We start from the raw sequence: 25,733 nt of genomic DNA on the forward strand, positions 1-25,733 counted from the left end.
TGCTGACACATGGTTATTAGACCACCTGGTCGACCTACAGTTTTCCGTTTGTCCATTGGATTCCTTGTATTACTTCATCTTCTGTTGGGAGTTTTATATCTACATGCCAAACGGGTAGGCAGCACCTAGGGGCTGTTGATGGTTGTAATTTACATACAATGACTTTATAGAATACAGCCTCTTTGTTTTCAATATTAAGGTTTCTTTTTCCCCCTTCTAGAGGCCAGCAGTTGGCACAGATATTGGAAAGTGCCTGTATGTTTGCACTGTAGTGATTATGCCTGGCGCTTCACAATAAAATTGGTATGTTTCGTTGTGTACACTTTTATCAACTCACCATTTGGTCCCCCTTCTTGTTTTTTAGGTCTCGCACTGCGAACCGGATCGCGAAAGCGATCCGTCGCTGCAAGACTTATTGTGATCATTTCATCTTTCAAGGGCTCAAGGGGAACAGACAGCGGACAAGCAATGTGAACGCGCAGCTCCTTGACTGGGATTAGGTCGCGCGCGTCAACTAAACAGCATGTCAGTTTCAGTTTTTACACGCGACCCTCTACAGTTTGTGCCTCATGCACTTCTCGCATACACACACACAGCCACAGCTTTTCGCACTAGCACGCACACACACACACGAGCACACACACAGAGAGACACACGAGCGCACATGCACGCAGACACACACACACACACGAGCACACATACCGCCCGCCTGCCGCCGCCCCCACCCGCCCAGGGGTGAGATTTCCCCCCCTCTTTCCTCACACTCACCGGAGAGGTCGGCGCGGGCCCCGCCGAGCAGCAGGAGGCAGGCGGTGAGCAGCAGCGGCGGCTCCATGGCGCTCGGTCCGTCCGTCTTTCTGACTGACTGCTTCTAATTCAACGTTTATTTTCCCCCTCTAATGTCCGTCCTTATTCTAGGCCTCCGAGGCGTCGTAAAGGCCGGAGCGGGAGCACGCGCTCGCAGCCCCGGGGCGCGGAGTTTGGTTAATGGAACAGACGTCGCCGTCGGCAGCGGGTGACCTTTGAACCCCCCCCCCCTCCTCCCGGAGCCTGGCAGACGCCGCCGTCCTCGCGCTAACTAAAATGGAGGAAATGAGGCCTGTGTGCTGCGGGTCTCGGGAGCTGGCCTGACATCTATCTACTTGTGGTAGCTGGCCTGACATCTATCTGCTTCTGGTGAGTTGAGCGCCGAAAATGCCGTCAGATGTTGGATTATTGTGATTGGCAGTATTCCTTTTGCGAATTTAAGACTACGAAATCGTATACTTCTGAGTAAAGTTGAGGGGGAGCCTGCATAAACGCCAACATTTTAGAACAAGAAAATAGGAGATTTTGGAGGGGGAAAAACAGCAGGCAATGGCGATTTCCCCATTCACTTAGGGGAGGATGGTGTTAGCAGCGGCTGACGGGTTGATGAATTCTTTGAGGATTTTCAAGAGTTCTTCCGCCAGAGTTGGTGCAGGATTCCAGTCTGAATACGAGGGCCGCGTAAGCCCACAGACAATTTTTCTCAGAGAAATCTTGATTTAAAAAGAATAAGAGGAAAAAGCTTTTCGAACTCTAAAAGTAGATGGCTTCTACATGTTTTTTGCTCGAACCAAAGGTATTGGAGCACTTTATATGAGCACAAGTTACATTATACAAGAACACATTAATTTTTTGATTTTTAGGCATGGGGAGATTAAATGAGCTGCCTACCCAGGTCAAACAGGATTACTTTAGAAGCTATCCTAGATTCATTTGATGATCTTCCAACTACATTAGAGGTAATTTTCACATCATCAGACATCATCAAGCTCTTCAAGTCATCAGCAAAGCTCAAAGGCTCAGCCTGATGATTTGAGGATGACTTAAAAATTAGTATTTGATGACCTCAGAAGGTGTCATTATTCATGATGATTTAAGGGGACTTGAAAATGATTATCTGATGACTGGTCTTCTCTTAATGCCCGTGTACAAGCCAAGCCCAGCAACTGCTTGCCATTTAATCAAACTAAAAAAATCACATAAAATATGATAAAGTCCCTTCAAAATTCAAAAAAGTTAATTTCTTTAACATGTGGAAGCTTGGACAATGATACATCCACATTATAGTGTTGCACTGAGAAGTACTTCTTAAAAGTGAACAGTTGTCATATGAACCCTGTACATGTTCCAGATTATTTTAGATAGATCAACATTATAGTCTAATAAATGAAATTGAGTAGGTAACTGCGGGCAGAGTACTCCAAACCAAACACTAGGTACTGTGCCCAGAGCATTATCGTGTTTTTTTTTTTTGCAGTTTTATACAGCGCGAACTTGACCCGAATCGGGTATCAGGGCGCTTTACATAGCACCAGTTACGTTACATGAGAAACATGTTGACTCCGTTTTTCAGAATGAAGGATTTCATTTGTGGGAGTGAGGGGGGATAACGTACATTTGCATTCATCAGAACGTAGTTTTTTTTCAAAATAACATTGTACACATTTACAAAAGGAGGCGGGGCGGCACTACCTGGAACCATGATAGTGTTGCCCACGTTATCTCTAAATGTAAATAGGGCAAGAATCAGTATACTGATAACAAAGTAAGACAGACCGTCCCCCCAAATATACAACCAATGTTCTCCGAATGCGGAACACAAACACTGTTGGCAAGAGACATGATAAACATCGTGCTGATCAGACGTCATTAATTTTCTCCTGATGAGGCCCTGTTTACTTACAATATAATTACTACATCAGCCCTAAATGCGCTGATTTTATCTTTTAAATTGTGATGTATTTTGGTTGTGAATTTTTACTAATGTGAAATATTGCTTTGCGATTTTTAATCAACAAAAAGGGCAGTAGCGATGCATGAGTAGCAAAAAATGTACTCCGTGCCAATGGTTGCAAATGAAATGTCATACACCTAAAAGTGGAAAGACTATGCTGGTTTTATTGCATGAAAGTGAACGCCCCGGCGACCTGGATACTGCTGCCCAATCTAACCCCTTAAATGAAACGCAATGCGACCTGTTAAAGAATTATCAAGGCCCATTGGGGTACTTACAAGCTAGAAACGCTAGTCTCTAGCTTTCATTGTGCCTTATGGGAGAAGGAAAGCATAAAAGGTCACAGGTATTTTTTTTTAAAGAATTAAACAGTCCTATCTGTTTTTTGAGCGACAAACAGCACAAGTGCGGCGCTGGGACTCGAACCCGGGTCCTTGCAATTAAAAGAGCAGGTCTTGTCGCTCAGCTAATTAGCCCCGTCACTACACAACTAGAAATAGCCTAAATGTATTATTTTCCAAATTCCATTCTCTGCTTCCCACTCACTTTTAAGCAGGTATACCTGAATAAATCGTAGGTGGACTCTCAGAAACTCAACGCACATCCGGTAGCGCCGGAAGTGACGTCATTGTACTGCGGCTCCATCGGAATGCCGTGAGGGTGCAATGGTGCATGATGGCGCGTACTCGGTCTCTGTTTTCCAGGGGTTTGCGCACATTTGCTGGCAACGGGAAACTGCATTAATTCCCGCATCTCAGGTAAGCTTGGGCATGCGGTGCCGTTTTTGGGAAAATTGGGTCTGGGGTTCATGTGTGCTTCTACTCGACTGGTTGTGCGGGCATCATTTCAAAAAGGCGAGCCTGACCTCCTAAACGAGGGAATGGCTCAGATTCACTTTGTGGTGAGAAGGGTTGCTTTCTTACCCCAACTGCTGATTTAGTTATGCATGTATTCTCGCTACACCGAGGTCCCAGAGTAGCACCAAGCAGCTGACTTGCACCATCGCCGGGTCCTGGAACTAATAAAGCTGCAGACTGCTGGCACCCTTTGCTCCCCAGCTGCCATCCCTCAAATTGAGGATGAGCGCTCTGCATCTCCCAAAGGGCCCAGTGCTATAGACATTTCGTTCTAGATCAAGAAGAATGTGCAGTGGTGGGCGAGATCCTGTTCCCTGCTCGTCCTTCCCTGGGGGAAGACAGAGCACCCACGCTCACTGCCTGACTGAGCCACCCCCTGCACTAACCGTCCCTGGTACTGCACTTTCTTTGTGAGGGCACATGCAGTAGCGGCCTAATGGAACATGTCCTCACCCAAGCCTGTATAGGGGAGTCCCTCATTAATGCTCCACGAAAGGATTGTCGTCAGCACCCTCCTTTCGCACCCACAACTACGGCGTGGGTACAGGGATAGCCAAAGCCGCTCTACATAGGAGAGTGAGATAGCCGTGGGAAGTGATGCAAAAGCCGCACTAACTAGCCTGAAAGACGTGTCACAGATTCGATACCACACCTATTGGCTGCGTCGTGGCAAATTATAGCTATCTAACCCCCAGTGCGGTATGAATAGGAAGGTGCCTCACCCGGATTTCCATCCATAGCGCAAGGTGTTATCGACGCCTGGTGTGCAATTCTAGTACCTGCATTGATGCAGTTTTGCCTGCTGATAGTGCTATCTCTTGGGAGGAGTGATCACTGCGGGAGGGTTAGGCCTCTTTGTCTGGCAGGGAACCAGGTTTCTGTTCCATAGCCATGACTTCTGGGCGGCAAAATACTTTAATGCAAGCCCTCTTGAATACTGAATTCTGTTTTTCATCCTGCTGGGCCTAACCAGCCGTCCATTCTTCAGAGGTGGATGCAAAATAACAATTTAATCGAAACCAAGGCCTAAATGTTAAAAGTTCAGCAACGCAGATTACAATCTATTGTTTATTATATCCCTAAGGCTTGTAAGATATATTTTAGAAACTTTTTTTTCTTTTTTACGAATAAAACATACAGTTGACTTGAGTATACAATGACTGAATGAACATGTATGCCACGGGGAAAAAACAACAACCCAGGAATAGTCAAGATAAAAAAATACAAAAGAATCAAGTTTTTAGAACAAAGTGTTATTAAATCTACTTATAAAATAAAGTGCTCAGTGGTACATCAGTGACCTTCAGCTCATGAGCCTGAATCCTTGTGAGGCTCACTTATCCTTATGTCTTTCAGATGTCTGTAAATTAAGAATCATGAACCTGGATAATGCTACCACTCTAAATTTACAGCGCTTGGAAAAACTCAGTGAGGCACGACGCTCTGTATTGTCACGCTGTCTGATAATGCAATCCTAGTCAAATTGGAACCTTTAATTAAGATACTTTTGTCAGGCTGGATGAAAATACAGGAATATGCTAATCCTGAAACGTGAGTCACTAGAGAGCAGTGAGCGAAGGGTGTTTCAGTAAGGCCTCACATCCATGGTACATGGACCAGAGCGCACAGGTAATTAAGTCAGCAGAGCCTGTATTGTATTGTAATTGCATTTATATAGCGCTTACTACCCACAAGGTGTCAAATCGCTTTTTTTAGCAAGTGGCACGCTACTCCAGAACCCGTAAATGATTAATGTTGAGTTAGTATAGTGAAATATGAAAGTAATTTGAGTGGTGGATAGGTTAGTCAGTTATTTGGATTCAGAAGGATAGAATAGAAGAGGGAAAAGGTTTGCATTTATATAGCGCTTGTTACCCCTGATGGGGCTTTGAAGCGCTTCCTTTTTTGGGCAAGTAGCACACTACTCCGGAGGCTTTAATTACAGTCTCCAAACAGTATTTTCGACATGCTCTCAACTTTTTTTATAGCATGGGCTCTGGCATTGGAATGCAATAGGTCTCGCATTTGCGGCAGTTTAAGCTATTGGCATTGTTAATGACAATGCCTTTTATTGATCTGTTTTAAAAACAAGACATAAATAAAAGGCATTTTCATTTACAATGCCAATAGCTCAAACTCCGGAAGATATGAGACCTATTGCATTGCAAATGCTTGTTTAATTTAGTACAAATTGTAGTGTAAACAGTACTTCAGCAGACACTGCATTTTATTGTCTGCCCATTTGACATTAAGTGGTATTTGTGTGGTTTATGGAGCACTTTTAATGTTTACAACGTGGGGTATCTTTGTTCTTGATTGGGCATTACAATAAGTTGGGCGCCTGTTGTTGTCTGGTGTGCAACATCTTGAGTTACCCACGACGGCCTGCATGTAAGTCTGCCTCCACGTAAACGTATGTTTACCCGACACTTGCACTTGATACTACGTTTTGTTGTGTTAACTTTGCTCTAGCCTTCGTTGTATTTGTCTACTGACCCCTAAGCAACGTATGTATATTGTGCACCAGTGGTGTCTAGTTTTTATTCAGCCTCCTTTCACTTTGTCGTTAACGAGAATGCCTCTGAGTTGGGCAGTAGGTGCGTTGTAGTGTGGTTGTGCTTTTAGTGGGCAGTTACCAAAACTAAACATCCTTTCTGGTACGTTTTACAATCTCCAATTTAAGGAAATGAGCATTGGCCCACGACTGCTTTGCTTTCGTCTCATGCACGTGGTAGCTAAATCTTATCTATAGCAGCGCTTCTTAAACTAAGTTCTAGGGATCCCCCATTAAATGTTTACTGGGCACTGAGCCCCACTTAAGCAATTTTCTGCTATTTTAACCTTAATACTGTAGACACGTGTACATTGCCTTTTATTAAGTTAAAGCCATTTGCTTTGCTATACAATACCATTAGCAAAGCAAATGGCTTTAACTTAACCAAAGGCGAGACCTGTTGCATTTTCAATGCTTGTTTTGCTTTGGTTCGTTCATGGTGTGGTGTAACTTTTTGCTTTCCCTTCTCTCTATTGCCTGTGTTGGGAGTCACAGACATGGATTGGTCACATTGGGCACGGGACATGGGTAGCTCTGGCTTATAGGTCTCTAGTGTACATTCTGGTATGCTGGATCCTATAGGACTGTTGTGCTTTTGGGTAAACATGGTGTCACAATGTGTTCGCATTATTGTTGTTTATGGTTATCCTCTTGGATACACATTTCTCTGTGTATGATTTTCAAGCCAAGCACTACATGACTGAGTTGTCCTGTCATTTGCTGTATTTGTTGTATGGGTATGGTCCTTCTTGAGCTTATAGACCAATTACTCTCATTGGTCTTGGTGATATTTATATGCACACATTGTATTGTGTTTTATGGTTTGTCCTTTTGTATATACATGTCTTTGTATATATTTATGTAGTCAGTCATGTATGAAATGTCTTTATATGTGTATTTATCTTATGTAGACATCTTTTAATTGTCAGCCCTGAAGAAGTCCTATGTTAAAAAGGACCAAACGCGTTGGCTGATGTTTTTTTTATGAACAGAACAAATATCAATAAAGAAGAAAATGAACATATGCATTGCATTTACAGACGCCTTTTTAACCTACATGTTATTTTGATGTTTGTGTTCTTACTTGGTTATATGTCCATTTGCTAGTGGTGCAGCTCCGATCTTTGTTTTGTTGTCTATTATCCCACTGTTAAGGGAGGCCCTCTCTGGACAAGGGGCATTTACGGAGATTTGCACGCAAGATTTCTTTGCAGAGTTAATATTTTGGTGATTAACGTTACGGATGCTGCACAGTTGTTTTCGGGTCCGTTGACCACAATTTTGAAGTTACGATCTACACACAGCTCTGTCAATGCAGCTCAATTCTGCATCGCCCCTTACTATTCCAGCATCAACATACAGTTAGCTGTGCTGGGTGCACAATGGATGTGACCTGCAGCACGCCTTGGTTTCCCACCACAGAGTCCTGCACACAGCTCTGTCAATGCATTTCAACCTTGTTCAGCTGTTGGTAACCCAGACTGATGCCCTCAAGTCTGGGATGCTGCCCCCCTCCCCCTCCCCTCAGAATGCCAGTCCGAGGACACACAAGTTGCTCTGCCAGTGCCCCTCAGGCCTGACCTGCAGCATTACTGTGTATTCTAGCACTGAGACCCACACACAGCTCTACAAATGCACCTCAATACTCAACGTTGGCACGCCCTTCCACACCAGTACTGTGGCACACACTGAGCCGTGTCACCGTACTTCTGACTTGGCCTGGGACCAAAAACCGTTTTACCGGAGCATCTCAAATGACTCAACACTCATAATCAGCGACTATTTAATTTGAGATTTTATTATGTACGGTCTATTCCAGGCCGTGCTTCGCGAAAGCAACTATGAAATACACGATGTACAAGAACTGTAGGAGAAAAATTATCCACATAATGCTAGCCATGTCTCAAGTGGCCCTATCAAACCGGCTCTATAAATAATACAGTTAAGAAAGTAAAAGACCGACGCAAAGAGGACAGGTGAAAGGATGGGGAAGTGAGGGAAAAGTAAGAAGAGAAGGAGAGTGGATAAGAAAGTGACAAGAGGCGAGTAGAAAGCAGGGAGGTAAACTGGGTAAATGCGCAGGAGATGAAAAGACAGGGGTGAAGAAGAGCAAACGGGGCAGAAAAGATGGAACAAGAGCCAGGCAGAAGAAAACAACTAGAGAATGAGAGAAGAGGAAAGGGTTGAGAAGACATGGGGAGGAAAAATCACAGGATTTCAAGAAAGAGAATGGAGGAAAGGAACTAAAATTGACTGAATAAGAGTGAGGTTGGGACTGGGAGAGTGGAGTATGGGACGAGGGGCTGACACGGAGAGAGAGAGAAGTCAGTGCCTGCTGAAAGGGAAAGATGGCAAACTGGGTTACCGCCGGGCAGTGGGGCACCCACCTGCTCAGTAACGGGCCTGTTGCTCCGGTGAGGCCTATGGCAGCTTGCTCTGGCGAGGCCCGCTGCGGTTTGTTGTTTTCCTCCACCTGAGCCGGGGCAGAGATTCTTCCAAAGTCCGCCGGGGCTGGCCCAGAGTGAGGCACGAACCGTCCCCCAGCGCCAGACCTTGCTGAATTGTCAGATAAGATCGGGGCAAAGTGCGGGACTGTGGCACGGCGGACGGTGTGTGTGCCAGAGCACGGAGCCACCCGCTGGAATGCAAACATACCTGCTAGACCCCGTCCCCCCTCTCTGCGACTGATACAGGGGGGCCCTGGGCGCACAGCCAAGGGCACAGTTTAGGTGTCGGCTGGTCCTGCAGAAAACGTGGCGCACCAAAACACTACTGAGAAGCTTCAGAGCTCGGTATCACGGGCTGGCACCGCCCGTTTCGACGCTACGCATCACCGTCCAGGTGGAGGGCGAGCGCTGCGTCTCAACATCACACGCGGAGCCAGCGTCACTGGGTTCATGTCTTGGTTTCCCCTCTTGACCACACGTGACAGTCTGGGCATTCCTGTCACCGCAGGCACACAGGAACACAACCCCCAGCACCCAACAGGGTTGTTTTCTCGTCAGGGTGAATTTCTGTTTCGGTCGTCTGTGTGTGGATGTTTTACAACAGCCGAGAAGCATTGCGTGCCTCTCTCCCCACAGTCTGATTACTGTGTGTGCACTGCTTAGCTCATCTTTACAGGCTGAAGGCATCAGCGAGCACATCAGCGCCGCCCCGGCTCAACTACCGCTGACTGGGGCCTCTCAAATGAACGCATGTTTTTACATCAGGAGTGCCTTTACTTCGCAGGTTTATGAGTAATACTTTGATCCCTATATATATGTAACTACATATAGGTGTTTGAATATCGTATACAACATAATATACACATATATTGATACTATTTTAAATTTAATATTACATGGCAATATTTATTTTAAACTTAATTATATATTTTAATAATTATATTTATTATTTGCTAAATTAATGTTACACGGCACAGACAAATTGCTTCCCTCGTTTGCAGGCTCCCACGTAATGAGGGAATGCCCCTATAGGATAGATAGCGTGGCACTACATGTGCACTGGCACGGTCTGTGCTACAAAAGATGCAATTATCTGTGGCCTCTGCTGTAATACCAACGTGCCCTGCATGTGGAAAAAGCAGGAGCACTTGCCTGTTGCGCCCCAGAGCACTGTATGTAATATGGCCCCTGATATGAAGGCCCTTTTATCAGCAAAGCTTTCATCCTTGGAAAATGCCAAGTGCAAAACCACTGGGCCGCTGACCTCCTGAGTGTATCACGACGGTACTTGGTTTTAAAATGACTCATAGGCTGCTCTTTGTCTTGACAAACAAGAGATGCCTGATTGGCTAATGAAGAACGTGTTAACAAATAACAAAGAGGGTGCATTTAAGCAACAAGGAACAAATGTGTTTCATAATAAGGAATGCTAAGATTGAACAAAGAAGGCATTGACTGACCATCAAGAAATTAATATTTCCACCAATGGGGATGCAAGGATTTAATCAAAACAAGGCTCACCAACCATGAAATGCACAAATTTGCCAAAAAAGAAAAACGTATGTTGCCCAGCAAGGAAACAATGGATCAAACAACATGGAACTATCAACCAGAAAGGAGGTCATACATTAACAAATAAGAAAAACATAAATTGCCCACGGAACTATGGATTGACCCACAGGAAAAGCAATGAATCAACAAACAGGGAAAGCATCAAGCGTCCAACTAAGAATGCATTATATGGTCAAGAAGGAATAGATGGATCAGCAATAACCTTTTTTCTTTACTTTAAGCCATTTGCACAGCAGCCCGTACTCCTGTGCAGCACGTCTATAAAAACAGTGACACCGCCAACAGATTTTGCATAGGCGAAACTTATTGGCTTTGGCAATGTATGTTTTTAAAGTCTGCTTTGTCTGCCTCTCCTGCAGGTCACAGAGTGTTTTTTCTCCATTAACGGACCGGGAGGCAGAATGCGCAAGGCAGTGGTGGGAATGCGGTTCGGGATGGGAGGGATGTGGGCAAACAGCAAAAAAAAAAATAACACTGTGACGCGGTCAGTGCCGGGCGAATCATAGCACTTTTTTTCCTGATGCAAGACTATCAAGCAACTACAAACTGGGATGGAGTAGGAGGGACGGGGCAAGCAACAAGGACGGGTAGAGGGTGGGAGGGAACAGGAGGGATAAATAGGGCCTAAACACATGCACTCTTATCGAGTGTTACTTTACAAGTAACAAAAAAGTACTTCTGCAAGTGGATGGCCAGCGGAAGGAGACTGGACACAGACAGGAAACTGTGCTTGGTCCAAGCTCCATGGAAGACCGGAAGAACTGAACAGAAATCAGAAGCAGGAGGAGCTGCCCAACAAACAGCAAAGAAATGAGCGACGTGGAAGCCAACCAATGACAAGTAAGGGGTGGGCTCTAAGCTAGTTTTTAGATCTCGGCTTGCTCGCTTGCGAGATTTTAATTATTTATTTATTCATTTATTTTTTTGTTCCTCATCTCAACCATGGCTGGCCCATTAGTACCGTGGACTAGGAAGAATGTGATTTGAGAAAAAGACATACTGTCTCAGTGCAGGACTGGTAGGGGTTGATCGAAATAAAGAAGCGCCAGGACCCTACAGCCATGTCAGTTTCACAATTAATCACAGACCCTTGTGTACTATTTGGATGGTGCTTGCCATTAGCCAGATTCCACCATTACTGTTACCACAGATTGACCTTAAGGAAAAAGGACAGAAGTTATAAAGCGAAGAGAGTGCGTCATGGCTTCATAATCATTGGAACTGGGGGGGAAAAAAACCCAGCTCTAGCTATTGAGACCAATCGAGTTTCAACCAGAAAGCTCTTTTTTCAGGTTTACCAGCCCTGGAAAGATCCAATTTCGATATATGAAGCATGGAAGAACTCCAGTCGTGCAATGTCGGGGGAGAGGCCTCTTTCCAACGCCTACAGATCTCACGTCGGGCCACCAGCATTGAGTAGAACAAGAGATTGTTATTGACACTGCGTTTTTTGTCCATTACTCCAAAAATTACAAGGCACAGATCTATATTCACAGTGGTGCCTGTAGAAGATGTTAATTTATTGCTTATTGATTGCCAGAAAGATGTTAAATGTGGGTAGTCATAGAACATATGAGCGTCTGAGGCTGCGACTTGACCACAACGAGGGCAAACCACTGGTGTACCTGTTGAGAATTTGGACAACCTCTGGGGCGAATAGTAGGCCCTATGAAGGGTAAAGAAGTGGTTTCTTCGCAACCAAGCAGGTTTAACAATATCCCAGAGAACGTTGCAAGATGTTAACCAAAGTTCATTCACATTTACTGCAGGCAATAGAGAACCCCACAGCTGATCCGGAAGGTGGAATACTCTGTCTATCTCCTCTAAGATTAAATTGTAAAAATGGGAAACCTCTTTAGTTTTTGGTGCGTTGTCAAGTAAGCAAAATTCTAGTTGACTACTTCCTCCCAAAGGTCTTTGTGGACGACGTATGGGACCAGATTTTTGTGCTTGCGCCCAACTTGAGATTTGAAGGAATTTAAGCCTAGAGAGATTGGGGCCTACCTTACTCACTAGATGTTCCCAGGAAAGCATTTCTCCTTCGAAAAACAGATCACCCCAAGTTAAAATTCCAGCATCTTTTAGTGGGCTTGTCAAGGCATCTTTAGTCCAGCCCGGAGGATCAGGAGGATCCCATATAGGAGAACCGTTAGAGTGGTAGCCTATTTTGGTAATGGTTCTAAGGTTATACCAGGTTCTCGCTAGACCTTGTAATACCTTCAGCTTGATTTTCTTAAAAAATTTTGGGTCTCCAAACTTGAATAGAAATCCCAACTGGCTTAGACCTTCACATTTTAATAGTGTTGAAAACATAAAACCGATACCCTGATCTGATGGAGTTTTAAGTAGTATTCGGGCATGTGTCAGCTGAAAGGCCCAAGCGTAAATCTGAATGTCAGGGCCGGCCAGGCCACCCTTCTCCCTACGATGCCTTAATTTGTTCCAAGAAATTCTTATAGTTTTGTTCTTCCATACAAATGAGGTGATGTCGCTCTGCATCTTTGCTATCATTTTTTTATCAAAGTAAAGTGGTAAATTATTAAAAATAAAGGTCAACCTAGGTAAAATGGACATCTTAACTAAGTTCGATCTGCCCAAGAGCGTTAATGGAAGATGTCTCCAAGAACTCATTAGTTTCCTACAATCTTTAGCCACCAGAGTGAAGTTTGTATGGGCAATCAGATTAATATCCTTTACGATTTTTATGCCCAGATATCTCATGCTGTCACAAGGTTGTATTGGGAGTAGCGCTGTTATGCTGTTCCATGCCATAATCTCGGTCTTTGTGGCGTTAACTTCATAGCCAGAGATGTTGCCAAATTGTTGTGCTAAATTTATGACTGTCGGAAAGGCTGTGCTGATATCTGAAGTTATGATCATAAGATCGTCAGCATACAAAGATACTTTTTTTTCCCAATCCCTATATCTAAATGGAGCGATGTTAATATCTTCACGAATTATTTGAGCGAATGGCTCTATATAGATATCAAAGAGTAGGGGCGGGTGTCCCTTGTGATGGTAAATGGTTCCGACAGTCCGTCGTTAACCAAGACCGAGGCCGAAGGATTATGGTACAGTAATTCCACCGCTCTGCGGAAGAGCCGGCCTACGCCGAATTTTTCCAAGGCCCCCGACAGGTATATCCAATTGACCCTGTCGAGGGCCTTGGCTGCGTCCAAGGTGAGAATAGCCAAGGGTAGCGATGAATTAGTTGCCATATCAATCGCACCTATTAGGTCATATATTAACTCGTAAAGTTGGCGACCTTTAACAAAGCCCTTTTGGTTGGAATGTAGGACTGTGGGGGCTACCTGCCGCAATCGCTTGGCTAGTAATGACGCGAAGATCTTATAATCAGCGTTAAGAACTGAAATTGGACGATACGAGCCGCAGTCGGTGGAAGCCTTCCCTGGTTTCAAAATAAGCGTGATGGAAGCTTTGTTCCATGATGAGGGGGGCAGATCGCCATCAACCAGAACTTGATTAAATAATTTGGTGAGAAAGGGAGCGATATCAGCTGCAATATGTTTGTATATCTCTGCCGGTAGGCCATCCGGGCCCGCCGCCTTTCCAGATTTACTGTTTAGTATAGCAGATGATACCTCTTCAACCGTAATAGGGTGATCTAACAAATTCACTTGTTCTGAAGAGAGTACTGGTAGTGAAATTTTATTGAGCCAATTTCCTACGTTAATAGAGGTGATATCATTGTCCTCTCGATATATAGCCTGGAAAAAATCTTTAAAAGCCGACCTTATTTCTGGGTCCGAAGATACTATACTGGAGCCAGTAATTATAGAGTCGATATTATTTCGCGTCTGATCAGTTCTAGACTTCCAGGCTAGTAGTTTGCCCGCCCCTTCACCAAAATCAAAATTGGCTAATTTACTGGCTTCCCACCTTTGCAAAATACGTTGGTTTAATATAGAAGCCAGTTGCCCTTTAAGCTTCATCAGCTCCTCCTGCTTAGCATGTATGACATGTTCTGGGCAATTGTTTAGATTTTCTAATTCTGATTGGGCTATTGATATGTTGGCCTCTATCAGTGTAACCGCTTGGGTATACTGTTTCTTACAAAACAAAGTTTTATTCTTAATAACCCCTCTCAAAGAGCATTTAAAAGCGTCCCATACTGAGCTAGAACACACCGAACCAATGTTAATTTTAAACAATTCTTGCGTCTCCAACTTAACATTCTCCAAATCTTCGGGGGATGTAAGAAAAGATCTATCGATAGACCACGACCTAGACGGGGGTTGAGACTGCAATTCGAAGTCTAAGAGTATCGCCGAATGATCGGACAGGTGAGATGGTAGATAAGTTATACTCCTAACTGATTTATCCAAACATTTGTTTACTAATATAAAATCGATCCTAGATCTATGATGGTACTTATAGTTTCTGAAGAAAAAGCCAGTTTTCTGACCTGACCTTACCCTCCAAATATCAATAAATCCATATTGATGCATGTATTTAATAAGAAGATCTATAGATTTAGAGTGAGCAAGTTGTCGACCAGAAGGAGACTTATCCAGCAGCGGATCGAGCACGATGTTAAAGTCACCCGCTATTATCATGGGTTCTGGAAAATGTAAAAGCTCAGAGAACAGCGTGGCCAGGGCAGATGGATCATCACGGTTAGGCCCATAATAACCAACCAACGTAACGCATGTTCCCCCTATCATGACAGCCGCGATTGCCCACCTACCATAAGGATCGACCTTCTGCTTCAAAAGTTTTGTTGTGATTGTTTTTTTAAGTAGAATGGCAACCCCTCTTGTATTAACTGTTTGAGATGTAGTGATTGATAGATCTATCCATCTATTCTTTTTTACCAAATCCAATACTTCAGCTTCAACCAAGTGTGTCTCCTGGAGAATAATGACCTGCGCATCAAAGTCACAGATATATTGTAAAATTGTGTTAGATCTAGGTTTGGTGCGCAGGCCATTAACATTCCAGGAGAAAATCTTAATGGTACTCATAGTTGACGTATCTAATGGCATGTCTAATGATAATGCTTAAGAGTCCAGCCAACACACACCCTTTGGTACTACCAAAATAAGCAAGATTCGTCCATTGATCATTTATAAAGTTATCGACCACCATTTTAGAGATGAGAAGTATTTTGTATTTTATTTCCCTAACCCTTTCCCACGTGAACAACCCCACCCTCCCCCGAGGAACCCCTGATTAACCAACCGGAACAGGTCCGGTTTGTGATACCCCTGATACTCTATCCAGGCTCAGGCAAAGCGTTAATGTCTAGGATATTGGAGGACTAAATATGTCTAATTTCAGTCGAGCCATTTATCAATTTGATTGATTAAGTAACATTTGCTGGTATCCCTGTAGAGTTATATAGAGGTAGAATACGTGAATTCGTGCTCTTTGTGGTTTACTATTGCAATTTTTTTTTTTTCGGCAGAAACTTATGTGAAATTGAAGTTTTCCTTTTATTTTTATTTTTTATTCTTCCCCTTTTTTTCACTCTCTTCTTTTCTGAGTTAAGTTTACTTTCTACTCTATTTGTCTTCTATTAGGAAAGTTCATGCTGAACTAAGATTTTTATATATTCATTCATAGATAAACTCATTGATAAACTCTATAAGCAGCCTTATAAGAAAAAAACAGAAACTTCTTGGCTTTAAACTAAGCTACCGTCAGTTTTTAGAGGTGCCAAAACGTAACAATAATTCATCTGCTGCTTGGACTGTGCGGACATTAAACATTTTGTTATTCAGCATGATCTTCAATGCTGCAGGAAAACTCAGCTGGACAGATGCTCCCAAGTTTCTGAATGCCTCCATTTTCCGACCCAGTTCCCACTGTCTATCAAGGGTCGCCCTCAACAAGTCAGAACGCACTTGAAAGGAAAAGCCTTCGGCAATCAAAGATTTTTGTTTTAGGGCCAAATTTAGAATGTGATCCTTCAGTTGAAACGTGTGGAAGTTCACTAGAATCTTGCGGGGCTTTGCACGCTGCGGATTACGCCTGAAGGGGTCCCTATGGATCCGCTGAATGTCCAGATTGAGCTCCTCCTCTGTATGTTTTAAGTTTAAAGATTTTATTAGGAGTTGGATAATATATGCCTTAATATTGGAACCTTCGTTGGCTTCTGGTACATTCAGGATGCGAATATTACATCGTCTCGCATTATTTTCCAGGACCTCCATTCTTTCAGCCAATAAAGTGTCCTCTCTTTTAAGCTTCACTATTTCCTCCTTAACATTGTCTAGTTCTACGGACATAACCGCTGTAGTTTCTTCTAAGGCGCCCGTCCTTGAAAAGAGCCCGTCAATTTTAGTATCCAATGATTCACAGTAAGACCTAATCTCTTTCTGAATTTTAGATGACTCCTCAAATCCTAGTTTAATATCAGCTGTCAAGTTGCAAAACATAGTTAAAACTGAAGAGAGATCTAAAGGTGGGGTGGAAACAGTGGCTTCTGGTGACAATTGTGCTTCAGAACTGAGATGAAGAGGGGTCTGAGTTGATTGCAGTATAGTGCTCTGGGTATTCTGGTCTGGAATTGAAAGAGCCTCAGGTATTTGAAGTTGATTATCTGACTCTAATGCCTGACTTGCGTTAGCTACAAGATTGATGCATTTATCAGGGAGACCAGAGTCTTCCAATCCTGTGCTACTGGGAAGGACGGCAGGAATCTTGTCGAGATTTAAAGAAGTGTTAGCACTATCACTGCCATTAATGTCATTAATGTCAGCAGGATTTTCTAGCAGAGTGTCTGGGCGTGTGTTTTCCATGTTTAGAGAGACAGAAGCAGAGGCCATATTATCAACTATTAATGGGCTAAAGATATTCTCTGAGGATACTCTAGTAGAGAAACGGCTACTCTGTGCAAGGTCCAAAACCTGGGGTATTGCCTTAAAGTAAGAACGCAAAGAGGGTGTTATCTTTGAACCCGAATCCAAGACTGATTTTACTGCCTTAGATTTCTTGGATCGTTTAGGCTTAGCCTCTGCAGAGAGGTAAGAAGAGGACTTAGCGGGCGTATTATTAGTGCCACCAATAATACCCCTGGACTTAGTAGATACAGCGCTAATTGGAATTACTAATTTAGGACCCACAGCAGTATTATCACAGTCCTCCTGCCCAGTGACCTGCGCAGACTCCAGAACTGAGGCGGAAAACAAGTTAGGTTTATCTGAATTTGTCCTCCCCCCTCGGCTATAATGTGCACTCCCTGCTTTAGGTATTTTCCTTCCTCTACGACCCTTTCTAGATATTACTGGGGTCAATTTTGTGGCTAACTCAGGTTGAGTCGTGGTTCGACATCTGAGAGAGTATGGGTTTTTTACAAAGCTACTACACTGCTTTGAGGCCCCTAGCGTTGAACTTAGATCTTCCTTGAGTCTAGCGGGACCCTCAGCGGAACACACAGCCTGACCAACAAGCTGATTCACATGCAACTCCTCCAGAAGTTGAGCAGCCGCCGCCTCCTCCGCCCCTTGGCCCCCCTTCACCTCGTTTGTGGTCAGATCAGATTCCACGTAGTCACTCGCCACCTCCAACAATGCGGGAGCCGGCGCCAAGGAGCTCTCGATCGTGGTCCCGCTTTCCGCCGCCGCCTGACGTCCTTCTCTGCCAGCAACCACAGGGAGAATGTCTCTGAATAGGAAGCGAGCTTGCCTCCCGCGGCGGTGCTCCAGGGCGGCTCGATGCCACTGCCACTTCCAAGGAGCCAACAACCAGAGGACCCGCGCCTGCAGCGTAGATTGAGCCGGCAGCGGGAGAGTGGTGCCCAGGAGAGCGGACGCTCAGTCAGGGCAAAACACGCCCCCAGCGAGCACAAGCATGGAGGGTAAAAGGAGAGCAAGCTAACGGCTCCAAAGTTTCGGTGAGTAACTTCGACTCAAAGATAGATATTTCACAAAAAGGAGGTTATAAAAAGATACCAGCAAATTCGAATCAAGTTAAACAAACTAGCGCATGAATGCAGCCCTCATCAAAAAGTTAAAAAAGCCAAACGCTCCGCGAGAGCCCAGAGTGGGGTATCGCGGCAGCTAGCCTGCTGCCGCCATGTTCCTCCTATGTCTAGATTTGTCGCTTGCGAGATTTTATGTTTCTCAGTAGTGGGGCTTAAACCCGCCCCTCTTCTCCATTGGCTGGCTTCCTAAACGGCGGACAGCCATTGGAGAAGAGGTTTGTTTGTCAATTTTAGCCCCGTCTTTTCGGATTGAGGGGTGTGTTTTTTCGCTTCTTTCTCTCCTCTTCCCATTGGCTGGAATGTAAACAACAACAAGTCAAAACACGCCCGTTGTTTACATTCCAGCCAATGGGAAGAGGAGAGAAAGAAAAACACGCCCCCAGTCTGAAAATGACGTGGCGTTTCTCCGATCCATTTCTGCTTGACCTCGGAGAAACATGGTGGTGTTCATGGCGTGGTCCGCTTTCCAGCCGGAGCTTAGAGCCTGTCCCCGGTTGCCTGCGCGCGAGCTGGGGTTTGTTTCAGTGCCTCACTATGTGCTAACCCTGCCACAAAGGAAACTACCTTTCGCTCCAGTTTGACCCTGGGGCAGGCCTGACCTCGTCATCAGAGGCTTGTAATCCGCTGTGAATCTCTGCTCTCCCCCGATGGCTGATGCCTCCGAGCCTGAAATCCCGGGCTCCGGGCCCCTTTTCCCCGGTCCACTCTCGCGCTCTGAAGGCGGGAGCGGCGGCCCGCGGGCGGGAGGGGGCTCCTGCAGGAAGTGGGCCCTGTGGCGTCACAATGGGGCTGCAGGGGCCGCGCGGAGCGCGTTCTGGAACGGGCCGAAGTAAAACAGGGCTTCGCCGGCCGAGGGTGGGGGGTGGAAACAATGCCAGGGAGCCCCGGCCAGGGGGGCCCTCGCCACGTGCCTGCACCCTCGGCTGTGGCACCCAAGGCTCGGGGGCAGCCGGGACACTTTTACAAGCAGCGGGGAACAGTCCGGGCTCAAGCCTCGCAGGCATCACAAGGGGGCTGCGCGCTGATAGCTTCACATGCAGCCAGAGGGCATTCACTGCCAAGTGCTGAGCTGGAGAAGACGGCCCAGACTAAACATAATAACTACACAGTGAAGGCAGGCGGTCGAGTTAGGCCCGCATGTTTAAAGGCAGCCAAAGTGAGAGCAGAGGGTGTGCTCTCCCCCAATGGCTGACGCCTCCGTGTCTGAGATCCTGGGCTCTGGGCCCCTTTTCCCCGGTCCACTCTCGCGCTCTGAGGCCGGGATCTGTGGCCCGCGGGCGGGAGAGGGCTCCTGCAGGGAGTGGGCCCTGTGGCGTTACAATGGGGCTCTGGGGGCCGCGGGGAGCGCATTCTGGAACGGGCCGAAGTAACACAGGTCTCCGCCGGCCGAGCGTGGGGGGTGGAAACAATGCCAGGTAGCCCGGCCAGGGGGGCCCTTGCTGCACGCCTTCAACCTCGGCTGTGGTACAAAAGGGGGTGGTGATGGACGGAGCATCTGAATCAATCAAACACTTGCACCCAGTCAAAAGATCTGGGTTTAATCCATCACCGTTCTTTAGCCCACTCTGCCACCCCAGTTCAGACATGGCTATATGCAAATCAGTCTGACCCTGTGCCTCATGGGAACAGTCCAGCCGAACTGCCAAGCCATGTCTTCCCTGGACCGGAAACAAGCTTCCGAGGACCGGTTTCTGGCATTCCAGCCGTCTTCAGCCCGGCTTGCTTGAATCCAGTGGCAAAGTGAGCAAGGGACTCACGTCTGATCATACCCTGCCACACTTATGGCGGCCAGAAGCGGTACAAAAGGAGGTGGTGATGGACGGAGCATCTTAATCAATCAAACACTCACACTCAGTCAAAAGATCTGGGTTTAATCCATCACCGTTCTTTAGCCCACTCTGCCACCCCAGTTCAGACATGGCTATATGCAAATCAGTCTGACTCTGTGCCTCATGGGAACAGTCCAGCCCGAACTGCCAAGCCATGTCTTCCCTGGACCGGAAACAAGCTTCCGTGACCGGTTTCTGGCATTCCAGCCGTCTTCAGCCCAGCTTGCTTGAATCCAGTGGCAAAGTGAGCAAGGGACTCACGTCTGAGCATACCCTGCCACATTTATGGCGGCTAAAAACGGTACAAAAGGGGGTGGTGATGGACGGAGCATCTGAATCAATCAAACACTCACACCCAGTCAAAAGATCTGGGTTTAATCCATCACCGTTCTTTAGCCCACTCTGCCACCCCAGTTCAGACATGGCTATATGCAAATCAGTCTGACCCTGTGCCTCATGGGAACAGTCCAGCCCGAACTGCCAAGCCATGTCTTCCCTGGACCGGAAACAAGCTTCCGAGGACCGGTTTCTGGCATTCCAGCCGTCTTCAGCCCGGCTTGCTTGAATCCCGTGGATAAGTGAGCAAGGGGCTCACGTCTGAGCATACCCTGCCACACTTATGGCGGCCAAAAGCGGTACAAAAGGGGGTGGTGATGGACGGAGCATCTGAATCAATCAAACACTCACACCCAGTCAAAAGATCTGGGTTTAATCCATCACCGTTCTTTAGCCCACTCTGCCACCCCAGTTCAGACATGGCTATATGCAAATCAGTCTGACCTTGTGCCTCATGGGAACAGTCCAGCCCGAACTGCCAAGCCATGTCTTCCCTGGACCGGAAACAAGCTTCCGAGGACCGGTTTCTGGCATTCAACCTCGGCTGTGGCACCCACAGCTCGTGGGCAGCTGGGGGTCTTTTACAAGCAGCGGGGCACGGTCCGGGCTCAAGCCTCGCAGGCATCACAAGGGGGCTGCGCGCTGATAGCTTCACATGCAGGCAGAGGGCATTCACTGCCAAGCGCCGAGCTGGAGGAGACGGGCGCAGACTAAACATAATAACTACACAGTGAAGGCAGGTGGTCGAGTTAGGCCCGCATGTTTAAAGGCAGCCAAACTGTGAGCAGAGGGTGTGAATGAATGCACCTGAAATGGTGACCCCAGTACCTGCATGGAGGCACTCTGCTGAGCTGATTTTTACAGCTGGAGTTAGGTTTACATCTCAGGTGACATCTGTAGAGGTAGCACAGCCCAAACACCAGCAGCCGGCCGGCCCTCGGGCGCTGCTCCAGTGGTGTTGTCAGAGCACCCCTCAGACAGGACCTAATGCAGCGGGACAGCAGGGGGACCCGCAGATATCCCAGCTCCTCCAATCTTTACTGCAGCCTCGGGACCCGCAGAGGCCTTGGCAGAGTCTGGCGGTACCACCATCAGCAGGCCAGCCTCAGCACATGATGGGCCCCTGCCCGTAGCACATCCCGAGTATGAAAGAAAGGTGCGGCCCCCAGGCCCCCGCCGTTGTGAGGTGTAAGCTGGTCCTCATGGGAGAGGTGCATTGTGGGAAGATGCTACAGTTGCTGGCCAAGGACTGCTATCCAGAGGTAAGTGTGCAGGGGCGCGTATGCATGCAGAACATTTTACCCATACATCTACCCTTCACCCCCTCTGACCCATCACCATAATCAGACCCTCGTTCAGCCCGTCTGTAACAACATATTTTTAACCAGGGCACCTTAGCCGCGTAGACGCAGACCTCCTTAATCAGCCTCCTATTTAACCCGTCTGTAACCACACCGCTATACCCCCTTTTACTCCCTGTAAACAGGCTACATTACACAGACCCCCCTTTAACCCCTCTGCAACCAGATCACTTCAGCCGGACCTGCAATGTGACCACCTTGATCATACCCCTTTAAAACCAGGCTCCTTTAGCCAGACCACCTCAACTCTTCCTCTTGTACCACCGAATCAGACTACCTTTACGTTTTAACCTGTCTGTAACAACCAATTGACCCAGGCCTCTGTGCCCCTTAAGATCAGACCACCTTGACCCCCTCTATACTTCAGACAACTCCGGCATCTATGTCTCCTCTCTAATGAGTACCCTTAAATCTCTTCACACCAGACCACATTTTCCACTCCTGAAACTGGGCTAGATCTCTTTAACCACATCTCAATAGCGCCCTACAGCCGGACTGCATCATCTGTGTCCAGGCAACCTTTACAATTCAGTGTTTCCAAAGTTACTAAAAGTGGAGCAGCACGTGTTGCTGCTCCATAGAGGGCCCCTACCAGAGCTTGACTGGTCACCTTTCGTTGCTTATTGCTATATTCCATGGTTAAAATTGAAAAAATGAGGTGCAACCAATGCCCAGGTAGTTTTAGCAAGTGTAAAAATTACAAAATAATGGCATAATACTAGCATAAAGTGTGCTGCATTACGCCACATAATTTGGCTTTGCCTGCCGCATAATTTACTCATCCCTGCCGCAGCTCTGTGTGTGTGTGTGTGTGTAGCTCTGTGTGTGTGTGTGTGGCTATGTGTGTGTGTGTGGCTCTGTGTGTGTGTGTGTGGCTCTGTGTGTGTGTGTGGCTCTGTGTGTGTGTGTGTGTGGCTCTGTGTGTGTGTGTGGGTGCGTGTGGCTCTGTGTGTGTGCGTGTGGCTCTGTGTGTGTGCAAATGCAATAGGTCTCGCATTTGCGAGAGATTAAGCTATTGGCATTGTAAATGACAATGCCATTTATTTATATGTTTTCAAAACAAAAATAATGTCATGAGCAATGCCAATAGCTCTAACTTTAACAAAGACGAGACCATTGCATTGTAAATGCTTGTTAGCCGTGTTTTTTGTTTGCAAGAGATTTCGTAAGGACAGTGCATTTACTGCATGCACTGTTCAGGGGAAACCTAAAAACATCTCAGTTCTGAAGGCTCTGCCGGATAAATAAATGCATTTAGCGGCCACTTCTTTAAAAACCTGTGTTTGGTGAGTGTCTGCAGGCCAATTACCTTCTCCTATTACAAGTCTCGTATTTAACATCATCCAAAAAGCACTGAGAGTCCTTTTACTCAAGATGAACCCTTTCCTTACTCCCAGACAAACCCACTTTGTCTGCCATTGTTTTGCCCTCAGCTTTGGATACAATTGACTGTGAGGTGAAGAAGGTCATCAACACTAAATACGTATGTCAGGGGAAACGTAAAGTGGCCATGCATAACCATATCTAATACATGTTGTTCCGGAAAACTGTGTGCTTCGATTATGTATTTGGTTCAGTCATTAACTCTAATGAGAACATCATGAACCTAGTAACTTACGCGCAAGCCTGCCAGCATTGTGGTCTGGTGGTCAATGTATTTGTGAGTTTGGTGAAAAAATCATGACACTGGCGAGCACAACACAAGATTATCTGTAAATAAACAAGCATTGAAAATGCAATAGGTCTCGCAATAACGCGAGTCTGAACTATTAGCATTGTAAAGGATTATGCCCTTTATTTTTGCGTTCTGGTTTTTGGAACATAAATAAAAGGCTTTGCCATTTACAAGGCCTATAGCTTAAATTTGCGTTAAAACGAGACCTATTGCATTGCAATGGTGGTGGTGCTGCTGAGTTTTCTCTGAATCTGCACCCACAATCTGCACCCGTGTGTGAGTGGCGTTGCGTGTGTGAGTGGCGTTGCGTGTGTGAGTGGCGTTGCGTGTGTGAGTGTCGTTGCGTGTGTGAGTGGCGTTGCGTGTGTGAGTGGCGTTGCACGTGTCAGTGGCGTTGTGCGTGTCAGTGGCGTTGCGTGTGTGAGTGGCGTTGCGTGTGTGAGTGGCGTTGCGTGTGTGAGTGGCGTTGCGTGTGTGAGTGGCGTTGCGTGTGTGAGTGGCGTTGCGTGTGTGAGTGGCGTTGCGTGGCTGAGTGGCGTTGCGTGGCTGAGTGGCGTTGTGTGTGTGAGTGGCGTTGCGTGTGTGAGTGGCATTGCGTGTGTGAGTGGCGTTACGTGTGTGAGTGGCGTTGCGTGTGTGAGTGGCGTAGTGTGTGTGAGTGGCGTTGCGTGTGTGAGTGGCGTTGCGTGGGTGAGTGGCGTTGCGTGTGTGAGTGGCATTGCGTGTGTGAGTGGCGTTGCGTGTGTGAGTGGCGTTGCGTGGCTGAGTGGCGTTGCGTGTGTGAGTGGCGTTGCGTGTGTGAGTGGCGTTGCGTGTGTGAGTGGCATTGCGTGTGTGAGTGGCGTTGCGTGTGTGAGTGGCGTAGTGTGTGTGAGTGGTGTTGCGTGTGTGAGTGGCGTTGCGTGGGTGAGTTGGGTTGCGTGTGTGAGTGGTGTTGCTTGGGTGAGTGGCGTTGCGTGGATGAGTGGCGTTGCGTGGATGAGTGGGGTTGCGTGGATGAGTATGAGTGGGGTTGCATGGATGAGTGGCGTTGCGTGTGTGAGTGGTGTTGCTTGGGTGAGTGGCGTTGCGTGGGTGAGTGTGGTGTTGCGTGGATGATAGTGGGCTTGCGTGGGTGTGAGTGGCGTTGTGTGTCTGTAAGTGTTGCTGTGTGGGTGAAAGTGGCACAGAGCCTTTGATGTGACATTTCAGGTGCAGAGCATGAGATTGATGCAAGGAGCAGGCATGGGAAACAAAACCTTCCTGATGTGAGAGACGATAACGGGTGCATATGCATAGGAGGAGAATACAGGTATATGGCATGTGAAGATATCAGGTGGAAAGATTGGGTAGGGAAGATAATAGGTTCAGGGCTTGCAAGGCATGAGTAGAGTAAAGCATGACAAAATGGTGCAAGGCATGAAAAGAAACTAATGCCAGGTGTGGAAATTGAGGAGTAAAAATAACGATACGGCATGAGATGTCCAGCAAGAGAATATAAAATGTGTGCCAAATTCAGGTGGCATGGGTAGGTAATGTAGTTCAAGCAACTGTGATATAAGTGACATCACAGGCTTTGGTGTGCAAGGCTAGCGAAGGGCCATCACTGATGTAAGGCTTAGGAAGAGAACATAAAACGTCGAAAACAAGGACAGCGAACAAGATAGCTGTCTGACCGTAGCTGATCCGAAAGTTGCCTTGTTTGCTATGATTACAAGTGCAAAGAATGTCCCGAGAAGGTAGGGAGTGCAAGGCATGATACAGGAAATTATGTGTGCCTTAAACCATGGTAATGTAAGCAAACTGATACAAGTTGATCGGCCGGGAAGCGGCCAGGAAACACAAGTACGGCCGGCCACATAATTAGGGGAGGAGAAGCCGCACAGCACACGCTGGGAGAAGCCCTTTGATGTGCTGTGCGGCCGCGATGCGCGCTCTGTGCCGGGGGAGGGGGGAGGGCCATTAGGAACAGGAACAGATGGCCATGAAAGTGTATGGGCCAAATGCGCGTGCCTGTACGTGCACTCGAAGAAAACGCCACGGAAAAAAGCGGTGGTTTGACTATCCGATGGAGCACATGAATTCTCCCCCATTTCCCACTGCTTCGCAATGGAAAAGGACGAGACCTAAAAATGGCATGGCGAGTGTAAAGCTCACTGTTGACATCTGCAGTTCCCCGGCGGGTATTGCTACTTGACATCTGTATAATGCATTTATCTCTATCACTAAAGCAGTACCGTATTCTCTGTAGTCTTGTCCAAATATTTGCAAGCGGGTGGGAGCATGCCTGTACTAATTGGCTGCATGGAGGGTATGTGTTTCTTGCCCATAACTGGATACACGCCTTAGGTAGCATGTACGGTTAGAAGTATGCGTCAGTGAAATATGACTTCCAGTATTTTCGAGCGTGCATG

At 46.6% G+C, this 25,733-nt stretch overlaps 1 protein-coding gene across 1 annotated transcript in view; it reads right to left on the minus strand.

Moving 5' to 3' along the window:
• The window catches only part of SEC16B (SEC16 homolog B, endoplasmic reticulum export factor), a 403,213-nt gene extending 393,911 nt beyond the window's left edge, over positions 1 to 9,302 (minus strand). Inside the window, exon 1 of the mRNA XM_078642040.1 lies at positions 8,560 to 9,302. The gene's annotated coding sequence lies outside the window, so the exon portion shown is untranslated. The remainder of the gene's footprint in view (positions 1 to 8,559) is intronic.
• Positions 9,303 to 25,733: the final 16,431 nt, after the last annotated feature.

The sequence above is a fragment of the Lissotriton helveticus genome, chromosome 1_1, assembly GCF_964261635.1.
Source record: "Lissotriton helveticus chromosome 1_1, aLisHel1.1, whole genome shotgun sequence".
Taxonomy (NCBI): Eukaryota; Metazoa; Chordata; class Amphibia; order Caudata; family Salamandridae; genus Lissotriton; species Lissotriton helveticus.